This window comes from Antedon bifida, chromosome 1 (assembly GCF_963402885.1).
Source record: "Antedon bifida chromosome 1, ecAntBifi1.1, whole genome shotgun sequence".
Lineage (NCBI taxonomy): Eukaryota > Metazoa > Echinodermata > Crinoidea > Comatulida > Antedonidae > Antedon > Antedon bifida.
In genome coordinates this window covers 3,421,248-3,436,345 of record NC_136226.1, presented here as the reverse complement: position 1 = coordinate 3,436,345, position 15,098 = coordinate 3,421,248, and the positions used below count along the sequence as shown (strand labels likewise).

At 34.3% G+C, this 15,098-nt stretch overlaps 1 non-coding gene across 1 annotated transcript; it reads left to right on the top strand.

The window, feature by feature from the left end:
• The first annotated feature begins 1,084 nt into the window (after nucleotides 1-1,084).
• Trnar-acg (transfer RNA arginine (anticodon ACG)) lies at nucleotides 1,085-1,157 on the top strand. Its single transcript has one exon. It is a non-coding gene; the product is annotated as a tRNA-Arg (tRNA).
• The last annotated feature ends 13,941 nt before the right edge of the window (nucleotides 1,158-15,098 follow it).

Sequence of the window (15,098 nt, the reverse complement as noted above, 5' to 3'; positions counted from 1 at the left end):
ATTTTGTTGTCGGGTTCCTTTCACAATACTTCAGTTACTATCATAGAATTGAACTAAAGTGTATCATAGAAGGTTTTATTTTTAGTATTAAGAGTGTTAGCTAGACAAGTACGTGTATATACGTATGCAGCGTGTTATGCTAAGAACATAGGTTCGTCCAAGCGTGGAGATTTCTCCATGGTCCAAGGTATGAGGAAGTCATAATATAATATAATAATTACTATGTCCTTGAACTAAATACAGAGGGTAATGGCATTCTAACGTTACACATTTGTAAATATTTTGCCTAAGATCTACCGGTAGTTAATTAACCCTTTAAAGCAAACATTAAGTGGGATTTTATAGCGTGATAAAAATAATGGGATATTTTGACTATGACATTGTAAATTGCTTTGCGTTGTGTAAAGTTTAAAGCAAAATTAAATTGTTTTATATAGGATGAATGAACTATACAGAATCATAAAAAATCAACACGTTTGTGGTCAGTGGTGGTCAGTCAGTAAAAGGGTCAATTTATCGCTGACTACTTTGATTTATCATTGATCGTTGGTGTATATAGTATATGCTAAAAATAATTGTATCAGGTGAATAGAGTGCACACTGTTAACGTAGGCCTAAATGTATTTTGAATAATGCACAATTTTCGGTTAAATTTTGGAAAACCGAACCTAGAAATCGAAAGTTAATTTGTATAATATTATATCATCACTACTGCTGATTGTTTTTGTGTGGAAATGATGACTACCTGTGTACGCACTAACTCTACAGTACAGTAAGTACTCAGTGTCAGCTGCATGCTCCCACCATTGAATCTTCTTCTCCTGGCGTTTACAAAAATTGGATATACCCCCTCTATAGTTTTATCCCAACAATCTATGACGTCATGCTTCGATAAAGTTATAATTAATTATTAACGTTCTTTTTTTCATTGTAGAGGTTTCTATTATAATTATCATTAACTTAGTATTTAAATATGGTAGATATAAATGTTTTTTTGAGACAATTACCTAAATTATAATCATATGTATTATGTGATTTTCGATCATGTGATTAAGTAGCCATTTCCCACGTATGATTCATAACTGGTCCTGTGGCCCAATGGATAAGGCATCTGACTACGAATCAGGGGATTCCAGGTTCGAGTCCTGGCAGGATCGATATTTTTTTTTTTTTTTTACATTTGTGAACTTTTTAAAATTATGTGTTTCTGTATGTTTTACACCGCTAACGTATAATCAGTTGGTTTTTTTTTATCCATTTTACCTGTATATGTACGGAAATTAATAATTAGTGTAGGCCTAGGCCTATGTATTTTCCAGTAGGCCTAAAATTATAAAGAATAAATACTTTCAAAACTGTACATTATTTTGGTAATAATAGTGCAGTGAAGGAAATTTCTTTATAGCAGTAAAAAAAAAGAATTTTTGATTTTATATCAAAAAATTAGGGAAAAAAATTATAATTGTATACTGAGGGCGCTAGACATCGAACAGACGATTTCAAGATGAAAAAAAGCCGGTAAATTTGAAGACAAATTTGACACCCCGTCTGTCGCAAATCAAATCATAAATTCCATATAGAATGTAGAGTTCTGTTATTTAAAATGTACTGGATTTTAAGGAGGAACTGTTTACCATGTTACATTTCTTGCAAGAAGAAATTTAGTATCTCTAGACCTAGGCTATCCTCGCTAGCCTAGCTAGCTGTGATGGTTGTCCGAGGTAGGCTATACTTACGTTGTTGACCTCCAGTCAAGACGGACTACGGTAGGGTGTTGCTTTTATGTTGAATAAAAAATATCCTTCTTTATTTTACCTTTATGAGATAAACAAGACAAGATAAACAAGATATAACATACCTTTCACTTTTCAGTGAAATTTTACATTACCGGGATGAATGAATAAATGTAGCCTAGCCTAGCTAGGCATAAGGGCGTACGGGGGACACCCACACAGTCCTTCCATGTCGTCGGTCCCCATGTGCGCATATTCGTGAGGCGTCAAATCCCTAAGTTAAAAAAACTCCTATAATTACACTTTTTCATAACGTTGCTTAACATTTAGTTTAATGCGCCTTGATATTTCTTTATATATAAAGCGCAATATAAATGGTTAGGCCTACGTATGTATGTCGGGGTGTTCAAGCTCATCGTTTATATATGCCTATTATAATATTATACATACACGCCTAATAATACCAAGTTAAGTAGGATCGTGAACCTACGCCAAAGCATGTACATTTTGTTAAAAAGACCCACTCAAAACCAATGAACATCATTCATCTGTCAATTTCTCTAGATGATTTTTAATTGCCAAAAAAAAAAAGAATTTTCAAAAATTGTATCAATTTTTATATTTATAATAGTAGTTTTTTATAATTAATTTTTTTATGATGATGTATTTTCGTACTGTTTTTACTGTATTGTCTAGGGCCCCAATGATCAGCTTTGCTGGATGGGATACCCTCATGAAACATGGTTCAATAAAAATAAACGCTCAAATAAAAAGAAATTGTTAGTCACTTATAGGAGTGGGGGGGGGGGGGGGGGTTACAACTCCAAAATATGATGAAAGGTGAGGGTTTATTTTGCCCGGTCGTTGACACATTGAATCAAAGTTCAGTATTGACTTGTTATTACACAGATCTGTCATACAAGTATTATTGTTGTCATCTTAAACTAACAATCGATAATGAAGTGGGATGGTCATACGAAAATGACACCGCCGGTTCGTGTGCAGTTGTCAAAAAGTTGTTTAGCTTTCAGTTCTTTACAAGTGTGTGGGAATGGTAATGAGCGGACGCGGTTGCCTTTTAATCGCGTGAACAGATCCGAATAGCGATGCACAAATTGTGCGCTGGCTTGCTTTCACTAGCGATGACATCACAAAGGTGCGTTTACACCTGAAAGATTCCATTGTCAAGCAACCACTCACTTGGCTGAGCGCCATGGGAAAGGACTCCCTCTCTTGCCTGTGTCGTCATCTAACCTAATAAGAGGTGGAAAATACGCTATAGTTCGCGACAAATGAACCGACACGAAACAATTAATTCCTATACATAAGAAACATAGTGTGATGAAGCCACTAACATTATTGTATCGTTATATGCCTCATTACACAGAAGTAGAATACTATTGTCCTATACCCAAGCGAACGGTGGCGTGCTTTTATGGTTTAGATTGTTTTAGGACCGTGAGAAAGTTGCTAGGGACGCTCTCGAGTTGTTTAATGTACCTGGTTCTGGTTGATTGATTTCCGTGGGACTTTTTAGCCAAAAGTCATTCGATATTGGCAGTTCTTCAGGTAGACTTAGGAAACTTAGTTGATTTCTAAGAGAACTGAACATCTGGTACCAAGAAACCACCTGGTCACACCGGCTATCGAGAGGTCACCTGTAGTTTAACTTCGATCGTAACCAGTGCTTGGAATTGTTACATAATACAGATCTATATTTTTGTTAATACTTAGTTAATAGTTATAATATTTTATCGGGTATAGGATAGAACAGACTCTTCAAGTACCTTAGGCCTTCAGTTTTACACCCCCTTAACAGGTCCTAAAGTAGCGTAGTTATAAGATGATTTTATAGGGTAGATCTAATGGGGTATTTTTTAGACAAATCGTCAAGGGTACGGTTTGCTGCAGTAATACATAGAGCTAAACTTTGCATTAAGGTACACTTTCGCGACTAAAACATTAGGCATACACCCATGTTCATCACCCATTGTATAGTGTGTTATATTCCCCAAACGTCTCAAAATATCAATAAATAACGATCGATCAATCGATTTAAAATAAAAACAGAAACCTTTAAAATACTAAAAATTACCAGTTGTTTAAAGTAAGACTAGTAAAGATCATGACTATAAATCATAGTAGGCCTAGTTGATATACAAATTATAATCGTGTATCGTGATAATTTATTAAAGTGCGGTGCAATTGTCCGATTTTACTGGGGGGGGGGGGGATTTGTCTAAATTTTCTTCGGTTCCGGTGACTACCCCTCTTGTAATTAAACTATCTCCCTCATCGTTTGTTGAGACATTCTATTTATTGCTTTGCTTGTATTATTTATCTTTATTTAATTAAAAAACATGAGCTTTAAAATAGTTCCGTTGAATATGTCTGAGTTGTAGGTAATTATACTGAAAGTCAACTGTGTACTTTTCTTATTCTATTCTTTATGCAAATAAAGGGTGTGTCAGTAACTGCACTATGTTAGTAATAGTAACAGCAGGAACCAAATAATAAAGTTCCTCAAATACGTCACTATATTTTATTCGTTACGTTGATATGCCCTCCGGTAATATTTACTCTCCAAAATATAGACGAATTTAATTTAACAAATAATATAAATTGTGGTGAAGAACTTATAGTTATAGTAAGTACGGTATTTTGTAGGTATTACACTGAATGTCAACTTTGTACTTTTCTTATTCTATTCTTTATGCAAATAAGGGGGTGTGTCAGTAACTGCACTATATTGGTAATACGGCAGTTATAACATGTAATAGTAACTTACTGCAAATTGTATTCCTTACGTTGATAATTTATGCCCCCGGCAATATTTACTCCCCAAAATATAGCACGAAATCCTAACCCCAATCCTATTTCGCGAACCTTATTTCACCTCAAATTCAGTGATGTGTTTTGACGCGATTTCCCTCATGAAAAAACGTCTTCATCTCGATCACCTGGGGATATTTTCAATAGGCCAATATTTTAAAGGCCTAAGTTGTCCCGATAATCCGATTCAAGTTTGTAAGTATTACTAAATTGAATACATTTTTGTTACATTATGCTTGGGTGGAGGTAGTACTGGCCCTACGGCGGGAAAACTTTATTATGTATGGTCAAAAATCCTTTTGATGTTAATAATGAGTGTTGGTTTTCCTCAGTGTGGTTTGTTGTCATAAAGGGTGCAAATCTTGCAGGAAATAGGCGAATTATGGATTAGTTCACCGGCCTAAGGCTCTTTTATTCGCAACAGTTACGGGTGTAAAAACTCGGTGCCTACCTGTCTGGTGAACATCCACCACTAATGTTGAAGTTCTAGACCTACAGTTTATTTCTTACACTGAAGAGCACCTCCTTTGGGGCACTCAGGGGGTACACTTTCCCGTGAAACAAACGAGGAGCTATAGCAACACGGCCAACCCATATATATATTAAAGGGACACCCACAAGTGGGGAAAACTTTGCCGTGGAACAAACGAGAAACATAACCCAACCATCAGGGGGACACAATGTGGGACAGTTTCCCATGGACGAGACGACATCCTAAAGAGGGACTGCACACTATGAAACAGACAAGGGGCTATAATATTAGAAACACGGCCAACCCATTAAGGGGACACCTCTGTGGGTGGGGGACACTTTTTTTATAAAACAAATGATGGGCTTACGGTTTAACAACACGACCAACCCATATTCCGAGGACATCCCTTATTAGGGACACTTCGTTAAGTAATTTAAAAACTTTTTAATTATATTATTTGAGTTGCAAAAAGAACAACACGTTGTGTTATCCGTCCGTAAATGTGCTTTTATTGTATTGTTTTAATGTCCTGTGTTTTATCTCAGGTGCTTACATGGATAATTAAGTGGCTGGCGCTATAAGGATAATCGGAAGCTAGAGAATAATGTGTTCAATAGACATACTTGTACATTTCCTAAACATTCAGTTAGGATCAAAGATTGAAATTACAACAAAACTAATAATTCAGTACAGTGTTAAGCTTCTTATTTATGTTTTGAAAAATACTTTTACTTGAATTTTCGGTATGATAACCTCATCTAACAAACTTGTCCTTAGGCCTACTGATACCATGGAGAAATAAACTTATCTCTCTAATACATATAATATTTATAGTTTAGGTTGTTATATACATTTCGGTGATTTACCGTATATCATTAAAACATTTAAAACTGAAAGTAAAATAAAACTTTGAACTTCTGACCAATGTCACCCGTGTCCCAAATTTTCCCATACCCAAGGTAGTTGAGCCGTTGCTTGGTGTTTAACGTGTAATGTCATTAGAACAAGTTATTGTCAGGGTCTATCTTCATGTTCAAATTTCACAGGAAATAAATCAGAATTTATAAAAGTTTTAAAATCGAAATCAGAATGTTTTCTATAAATCGTACATAAATTATGTTCAATCTCAACATTGCTACTAACAAAAACACATCATCATTTAATGTTACCATGGGAATATAATGTCAGCAACATTATCTTACAAATTATCATTATATTCATTGGATTTTAACTATTTAAATTGAATAGGCCTAAATAAATATGTTGCAGTAGGCATAAGCATTAGTTAATGATCAACCCAACCCTTCTTGTTTTATGACCGATTGATTGATATGTCCAATGTTTAATTGCCATAATTGACATTGATTGAAAGTTGAATTTCCTCCCCCTTTCGACCAAAGAACAATAGCGCTATCAGAGGGGATGTCCACACGACCAGCATTTTTTCAAGATACTGTTTACTACAGACAGGAAAACGGTATATTATCAATACATTTTGTTATTGTTTTGAAGTCGTCTTGTGTGTAAATATAACGTAGAGTAAACAAAGTGCCTATCAGCAAATTTAACTGTTTCTTAATGCATAATCGTCTGACTCCAAAAGATTTGCGGTTGATTACGCCTAAAATTAAGCGGATCTGCACCGCCTGGTCCAAATTCTTTTATAAGACCTCTAATCACTGCCCTAGGTCTCGCCAAGCTGCTGAAGGTAGCGCGAATTTCAAAACATATCGGACGGCCACGCGAGCGCTGATAATAGAACCGGTTATTTCAAGATGACTGGTCTAGGACCAGAGTGTGTGTGTTTGTCTAGATGTTATTTATAACGATACGAAATAATAACAAACTGAGTTTTTACGTTATGAAACTTTGAATAAGAATTACTTTTTTTTTCGTGTTGATACCAATAATCACAAAATACATTGATTCATGATAACTTTTTTGTCGCAAACTCAATAAAAGTAACGTAGGCATGGTGACTTATCATTAATATAATACCCGCCGATTTAGTCATCATAACGTACCGTACTGTATTCAATTGTTGTTAGTAACTGCAAAATAGACTGATTCATAATTACTTTTGATCGCCACTTTCGTTATCAATAGCCTACACAATTATTTGTTAAAATCAACGTGATTGGTATTGGAACCTCTTCTAAAAGTGAACATTGATACAATAACTATACCGATAACACGTTTGTTCATTTTAAGCGTAATGATACCAACTTAATCATAGTCTAAGGACCTGTTTATATTGACAAAAATGACGGGTTTCTTAAAAATAACGAGTTGCTCCACAGAAACCGTTTTTGACGAGAACACCGGAATCAATTGGGGGTTTTAAAATAAAATTGTATTTTATCGGTTCTTGATATTTTGACCCAATTCAGACAATACCGTTATTTTTCTAAATACGGTTTTCAAATCCATATTAGACAACTTTTTTTAGACACTTTTTTTTCTTTTTAGTGGAAGAAAATACAAATTATGTGAAATTTATGGAACCCTATAGAGATAATAAAATATAATACCATTATCAGTTTAATTCTCGATGTCAAGAACTATATACTAAATATTAATAATAATATCAAAGTCAGTGTTAAATAAAAATACATTACTACTAAGAAATTTAAGTGGGCCTATTAGACCCACGATAATTAATTTACAGTCGGAACTAAACCTCGAGAACGACAATCTTCCGGTTGAGATGTTTCATATAATGAATAGTACGCCCTCTTGCGAAAAACAAAGACTCGTTATAGTTTGTGTGGTTGTAATTTTACGCACTTTTAGTTAGTTTACTTAACTTGAATTCATGTATTGGCCTTAGGTTTACGCTCAATGAACTTCTCTATACCAACACAGCCAATTGCTGGAAAATCTATCTTTAGTATATGGCTTTTAATATAAAAGAAGCGGACGCGACATTATTTTGTATCGATGGTTACCTCTCAGTCGATTGGTTTTTGACTATCCTGAGGGCATTAGACTTTTTTGGCAGGTATGATTGTAGTAAATAGACCTGTCATTACAAAGTAGCTGTAATATTTATTTTATATAATGCCGAAAAATAGGAGAACCTATACATTTCCAGAATGATAAAATAAACTAAAATTATCGTTAAATTTGTAATAAAGAAGTCGTCATAACAGAGATTCCTTAAGTTAAGCCATAATGAACTGTCGCAAAAACGACAAAAAATGTGTTATTTGGAAATAAGTCGTTCACTTAATTTTAATGTCGATTTATCCAGATATTCTTTTTTTCTTTGTATGTATTTTAATTGAAGAATATGTATGTATGTATGTTAATAATAATAATAAGGAAATCTTATATTGCGCCGGTTTCCATCACAAATTAGATGCTCAACAATTCAATGAATGAAATCATGTAGTAAAGTCCGAGCTGATGTATGTATATGTAGAACATCTTGTGTATACGGTAATGTTTGTCTTGTGAACAGGATTGCCACTTTTAAGGATAGTGAATGATTTCGCTTATGGTTATCCTTGGCAATTTTCCTAAATATTTTTTATATCAAAAAAATAAAAATAGAGAGAGAAAAAATAAAAATAGAGAATAACGAAAGTCCATGTGAATGTTTTCCATTCTATAGAAATGAAAGGGTCTCAGACTCTTTAAAGTTATAGATTAGTTGACTTATATTAGTCGTGTCTGGGTATTAGGCGAAATTAGATGATATCTTATCGACATATCAACAGCGTACGCCCCACCAACCGCCAGATCTACCCTGTCTACATGCCGACTTGGAGACAGGTACGGAGCTTGGAAACTTAAAAGAATTAGCCGACTCCAAAATCACACCTTTCCCAAATTCACCAAAATAAAAACCACATTAACTGTGCCGCAAATTTGTAAATAATAAGTTGTTTTTATTGTTATTATTTGGGTAATTCAATCGATATGTGCAGTTGGAAGTGAATACTCCAAGGTTTTGCTCTGTAAAATGATACTAATATAGTTTTACAGAAGGCAGTAGAAATCGTAGTTAAAGATGTATTGACCCCGTGAAAAAAATGTCGCATACAAATTTGACCCAAAATGGGATCGGAAAAAAAAGTCAAATTGACTGGAAGTCAATGGGTTTTCGGCTGAATTTAACCGTTCATTTGGCTTTTTATAAGTAAAACGGTTTTTTTTCGGGGTTTTTTCTACGGAGGTGATTGACTTTATTAAAACTGCAAAATTGTCTTTTTATTATTTATCTTCATGTTTTGCGGGGACACCTTTAGAGCTCAACCCTTTATGGATCCCCTGATACGGGTATCTCTTGAATAGGGCTGGCCTTCGGAATAGGAGCCTGGTCGTAAGTGTTAAAACATTGTCCTTCGTTCGTTTCGACAGAAAAATATCCCCTTAATGCGGATTCCCGTAAGGACGTGTTATGTTATAAGTTATAAGATCTTTACCGGTAAATTTTGAAATAAATTTATATTAAGCATTAACAATCATAATAGTTCATAGTATTTCTTCTATGTTGTATTTCTAAAAATTAATAATTATTTAGCGTGTCGTTTTAAGCTAGCCCTAATTTATTTCGCAGATTTCAGAGCTTTGTTCCGAAAGTCCGAGTGCAAAGTTAACCTGGCCTCCAGATGACCCTCGATCCGTCAGCCTAAACCATGTTAATCTTATGTTTATCTCTCCATCGTAAAAATAATTTAAGGGTTTAAAACAACCAACTATATAGTATATAATACAATAGTATAATACAAATCTGCAGCATTACACATAATTTAAGAAGCTAAAACCTTCGATAGTATCTACACGCGCGTATTCTATGATATTATGTTGCATTAAGTATGTATAGAGCTAGAGGGTTGCCATTACGATACTATCATAAACAAGCAAACTATCGGAATATTGAGATATATCGAGGCGGCGGTGGAGCCATTTTAACCCTCGTGAAAATGCTGCAGTAAGGGGTACGACGACGCTAACAGAGTCGACAAGTCGATTGATAACCATCAATTGCCTTTTCTGTATACTTGGCAAACACATTTTGAACAAAGCCGGCACGCGACAAGGTATTCAATACACGAATAAGTGGTCGACACTCACTTGGGTAGGATTAGGATATAGGTACTCAACTAGCCACCTTATTATGTACAACCATTCCGCTCTAGGCCTTCCAAATCGATTTAAACTTAAACAAATAACGTCCTTTATATCGTTAATATTATAATTCAATATTTTTTCTCTCGTTGCCTTGTAATATGTGCTATCAACAAATATTTAAATTCTTACTAACCACCATTTATAATTTAATTCTATACACATGACAAGTGAATTTAATTCACCAAGTTAAACATAGAGTAAATTGTAAACTTACACCTATAGCTATACATTTCAATTTGATAACATTATAGCCTACTTTGTTTAAATATATTTTGTTTCATTCGTTTTAAGAAATAAAGATGCGCCAAACTTTCCCTCCAAAATTGAATACTTTGTTTCTACCAAACAAAAAGGTTTACTGAAAACATCGAATATGAAATGTTACGCATGGATGATTGAATCACGTGGTAATATATTTATGATGATATTAAAATATTTATAAACTCCAATAACGGATATTTCGCGTCTGGAAATCACCGATGATTGCTGACCTCTCTGATAAGGTCAAAGAAAAACTAATTACAAAGAATAATACACGCGACCACGAATGATAGTAATAGAGTGTGTTTTAATATTACAACTTGCCGAAATGGCAAAAACAAATGTTTACAGTGTAAAAACCTATTGCTTTTGTATAATTGATTGTAGCTTCGCCAGACAGTCGAGTTAGGCCAATGTCATAATGCGCCCATCAATATTCATAGTCCCATGGTATTGGTAATAAAATAGCGACAGTCTGCGTCTAAAATACTTATACAACGTTGTACAATACCAGCCTAGATTACTGTATAATTATTCTTTAGATTCAAATAGCGGGTTTTATTTCTGTTTGAGTATTATTTTCTTTGTCTAACGTATTTCTCCCTAAAGTAAACAGAAAACGTTTTACCAAAACAGTACCGTTAATAATATACAATTACAGTAAAAAATTAAACTACATATATAATTATTTTCCCCAAGCTATAAATGTATTTGCTTTTCTCTCAATTGTTGCTTTTTTTACAGTGTCTCACCTCAATTGCTTTAATGTATTGTGTTTTATTATTTCTTTCTCTAACGTATTTTTTCTACAAAGTAAACAAAAATAAAAAAAGTTTTTAACTATATAGTATTAATAATATACAATTACATTAAGAAATAAAAACTAGTTATAGTTATTTTCCTGCAAGTTAAAATTAATTTTGCCTTTCAGTGTAAACTAGCTATCGTCGTTGATCGTTAACAGTTCAACGACGATCGTTTGAAAACGATCAAGTTGAAATAATAACGATAGCGAGTACCTTTTCCTGTAAATTGTTAACATTTCAATGTTTACGTAGAAGATCGCCGATTATTGTTAACGATAGCGTCGAATAACGTCGACAGGAAAACAGGCTTTACAGTCACGCCTCACCTCACTTTGTTAGAATAAACCAATTTTACTCTTCCCTTTAATAAACCCAGTGACATAATTTGAAATTATCGAGTTATCTGTATTCAGGGTTTTTTGTGTATAAATACTTGTATAGGCCTAATAGGCCTATAATAATAAATAACTATCATAAAATAATAGCTTATGACGTGAGAGCGGAAGATCCAGGATTTTTTTTTAACGGGGAGCGCTAAAATATACGGAAATATTAATAGTCTGTCCAAAATAAATATAAAAAGTAGTTCATAATTTAATGTTATCTCCAAAGTGGGAGGAGCCTCCTCTCGTGTATTTTAAGTCGTATAGTACAACTGCATTGTTGTCAACTTGACATGCATTTTCTTTGATCGAATACTACTTATAAATAAGACCCAACATCTATTACGCGTTCTCCCTTGTTTTCCTGATCCTAAGACCAAAATATAGGACAGAGTCAAAGAAAATACCGTTTAAGGCGGCTTAAGTATTTACACGGTTTTACCGAAATAACTCGCAGATTAAAGAACCCCTTTACAAATTGAACAAAATATGCAAGATTTCTTTTTTCTATGTTATTCGCTTGTAATCCATTCAAATATTTCTTTCGTTTACATCTGTCTTTGGCCATCTTTGAATACAATGCCATGGGGTAGTTGGAACAACCCCTATTCACTATCACTTAAAAAAAAGTCAATTGGTTCTACTGCAGATTGAATTGTTTAAGAAAAGCTTGCGGCGTCTCATACCAAATTAAGTTTATTTGCACACAGTATTAATAGCACTAACGTCAAAATGCGATGTATCTTTTGTGTGCACTTTATCCAGTGCTATGATAGATTCTACCATGAGTATTTAACCTAAATCTTACTTAGTTTTACCTGAGTCTAATTTATTCATGCCTTTAAAAACATAAAGAAGTTTTGACGGGTAAATCAATAGAAACAGCAATAGAAAACAGGCTTTTGTTTTACCTTTATCCGTAGGCCTAAGTCTATTGTCCAAATTTAATTTGTTTTTATTCAAGTTGGGGGTATTTTGACGATTTGTGAACCCTTTTAATCGATCTTTTTACCCGTGCGTGACCGTCCCTTTCTTTATCAAATTCGTATAATCCTGAAAACACGGGGTTACGTGAAAAAACACTGATCATCATTAATATGGTTACTGGATTAAAATACGAGATTTAGGACAATTAAATCGATCATTATTTGTTGAGTTTGATATCGATTGTTGTGTAGGCCTCTTGTAGGAGGTCGCGAGTGATCAAGTCGCGTGGATGGTGCGTTATCACCGGATTAGCAAAGCCATTGATAGTTTCTCAATACGGAAGTTGAAGTAATAAAGTAATCTACAAAGGAAGATGGTGTACAGTATGAATTATCAATGGGGCATATTGATTAGTTTCCACTATTTTGTAAGAAAAACAAAGGCTAAATACAAAACAGCACTGTGTATTACAGTGGCTTGTTTAATTGTCGAGATAATGCCTATTGGAAAAAAATGACAAATTCGTCAAGCTCGTGCGGCGTTTTAAACCAAACGGTACGTTTAGTATCAGACGGTATATCATAAAGTAGTGATGGTATCATAAACCTGATATTCACATTGAAGCTTTGGTTATATTACGTAAACCATATTTTCCCTGTCATATTCGGTGAGTTCCAGGGCGGTATATGCATTCACACTGCTTCACGGACTGTTTAAATGTTCCTTTGGCCTAAACACTTGATACAGTTTACAAGTACCGTACTAAGCACTGTATTATAATATAAGACACGCGTGTCATATTGTACTTCTACGCGCAGCTGCCCCTTGAATTTCCCCACGTAAAATCTTATCACCATTTTTTGTTTTTTTATCCTCTTAATTTTAATTGTCTTAATAGACAATTAACACCTAATTAGATATTTTATAATACCTGTATAGCACCTGTATAACACCTCGGTATACGGTGTGAATTTCTACAAATGAAGGGTACTCGATTGATTGCACTAATGAGATGAATCAAACGTATCAAGACCGATTTAAAGAAATCGTACGCGAATCAACGTGTGCCGATTTGAATACCAAGTTTTGTTTAATGATGTTTAGGTTACTCGCTTAGTACATAGTAATAACAATGGCATAGGTAATGTAAAAATAGTGAACCTACACCTACGCGATTACAAGTGCCTTTGTTGTGGCTTAGATGTGAATGTCCGTATCGTGATTTTAAAATGTGAGCATCACTTTTTTTTAATTGTAAAATATAAAAGACTAAACGTGTGTTTTGTTTTGTAGGACAATTAGAAATATGCATTTTAGAAATGCATACCACATTTCAGGGTAAACCTTTAAAAAACATAGTAAACTCGTGAATGTGAAAACAAAAACTTATCATTAACATCAACATCATCGTCATTATCACCATCATTATAAACAACATCGCCACTCACTCCAACATCACCGTCGTACTCGTAGTCTTCATCATCGTCATCGTCGTCATCATCATCATCATCATCATCGTCGTCGTCGTCGTCGTCATCATCATCGTCGTCGTCGTCGTCATCATCGTCGTCGTTTTCGTCGTTGTCGTCGTCGTCCTCATCATCATCTTCATCATTGTCGTCATCATCATTGTCATCGTCATCATCATTGTCATCATCATCATCTTCATCATCATCATCATCGTCATCATTGTAATCATCATCATCGTCGTCATCATCATCGTCGTCATCATCATCGTCATCATCATCATTGTCATCGTCATCATCATCGTCGTCATCATCATCGTCGTCATCTCATAAACAACATCATCAACCTCATCATAATAGTACTCGCCATCTTCATCATCATTATGATTATCATCATGTTATAATAATTCTCATAATTCCTCAACATGAAGTGTATCAATCACTAACATTTGTAGGCCTATTGTTTTCCACTTAACGAATTTTACAAATAAATAAAAAATAAATAAGCTTGCATCATTCCTTTACCCCTTAAAACAAACAAATATATATTTCAATCATCATCGTCATTATCACAAAAATCATTATCATAACCACATCATTTTTTAACTTGACACAAATTACATATTTCGTAATCATTTCCCGACATGGCTACCCTGACACATCAATCACTTTTTTTTTATCAAAACCAATTATATAATGATTATGTATCTATTGTGAGCACCTTGTCTTTGGATCTCCGCAACAGTAAACTACCAAGGACACATATACAAATACAGAAAAATAAGATTCAGCGGACCTTTAAGATACAGCACCGATAAGAGATTTTTCTGCGTAGAGGTGAGGCCCAATTTTGAACCGCGTCCCAAGAGACCTAGGACTTAAACGATGAGACAGGCATTTAGGACCAGTTAACCTTGAGGATAGAACAATTATTTAGTCTTGTTTAACCGTGGAAGAATTACTATAACAATTCATGTCGCGTGCGGCTAAATTTGTTGATCAACAAACTGATATTAAGCGACCAATATAAGAAAAGCACCACTATGGCTGAACATGATTTTTCAATTTTTAGAAAAACA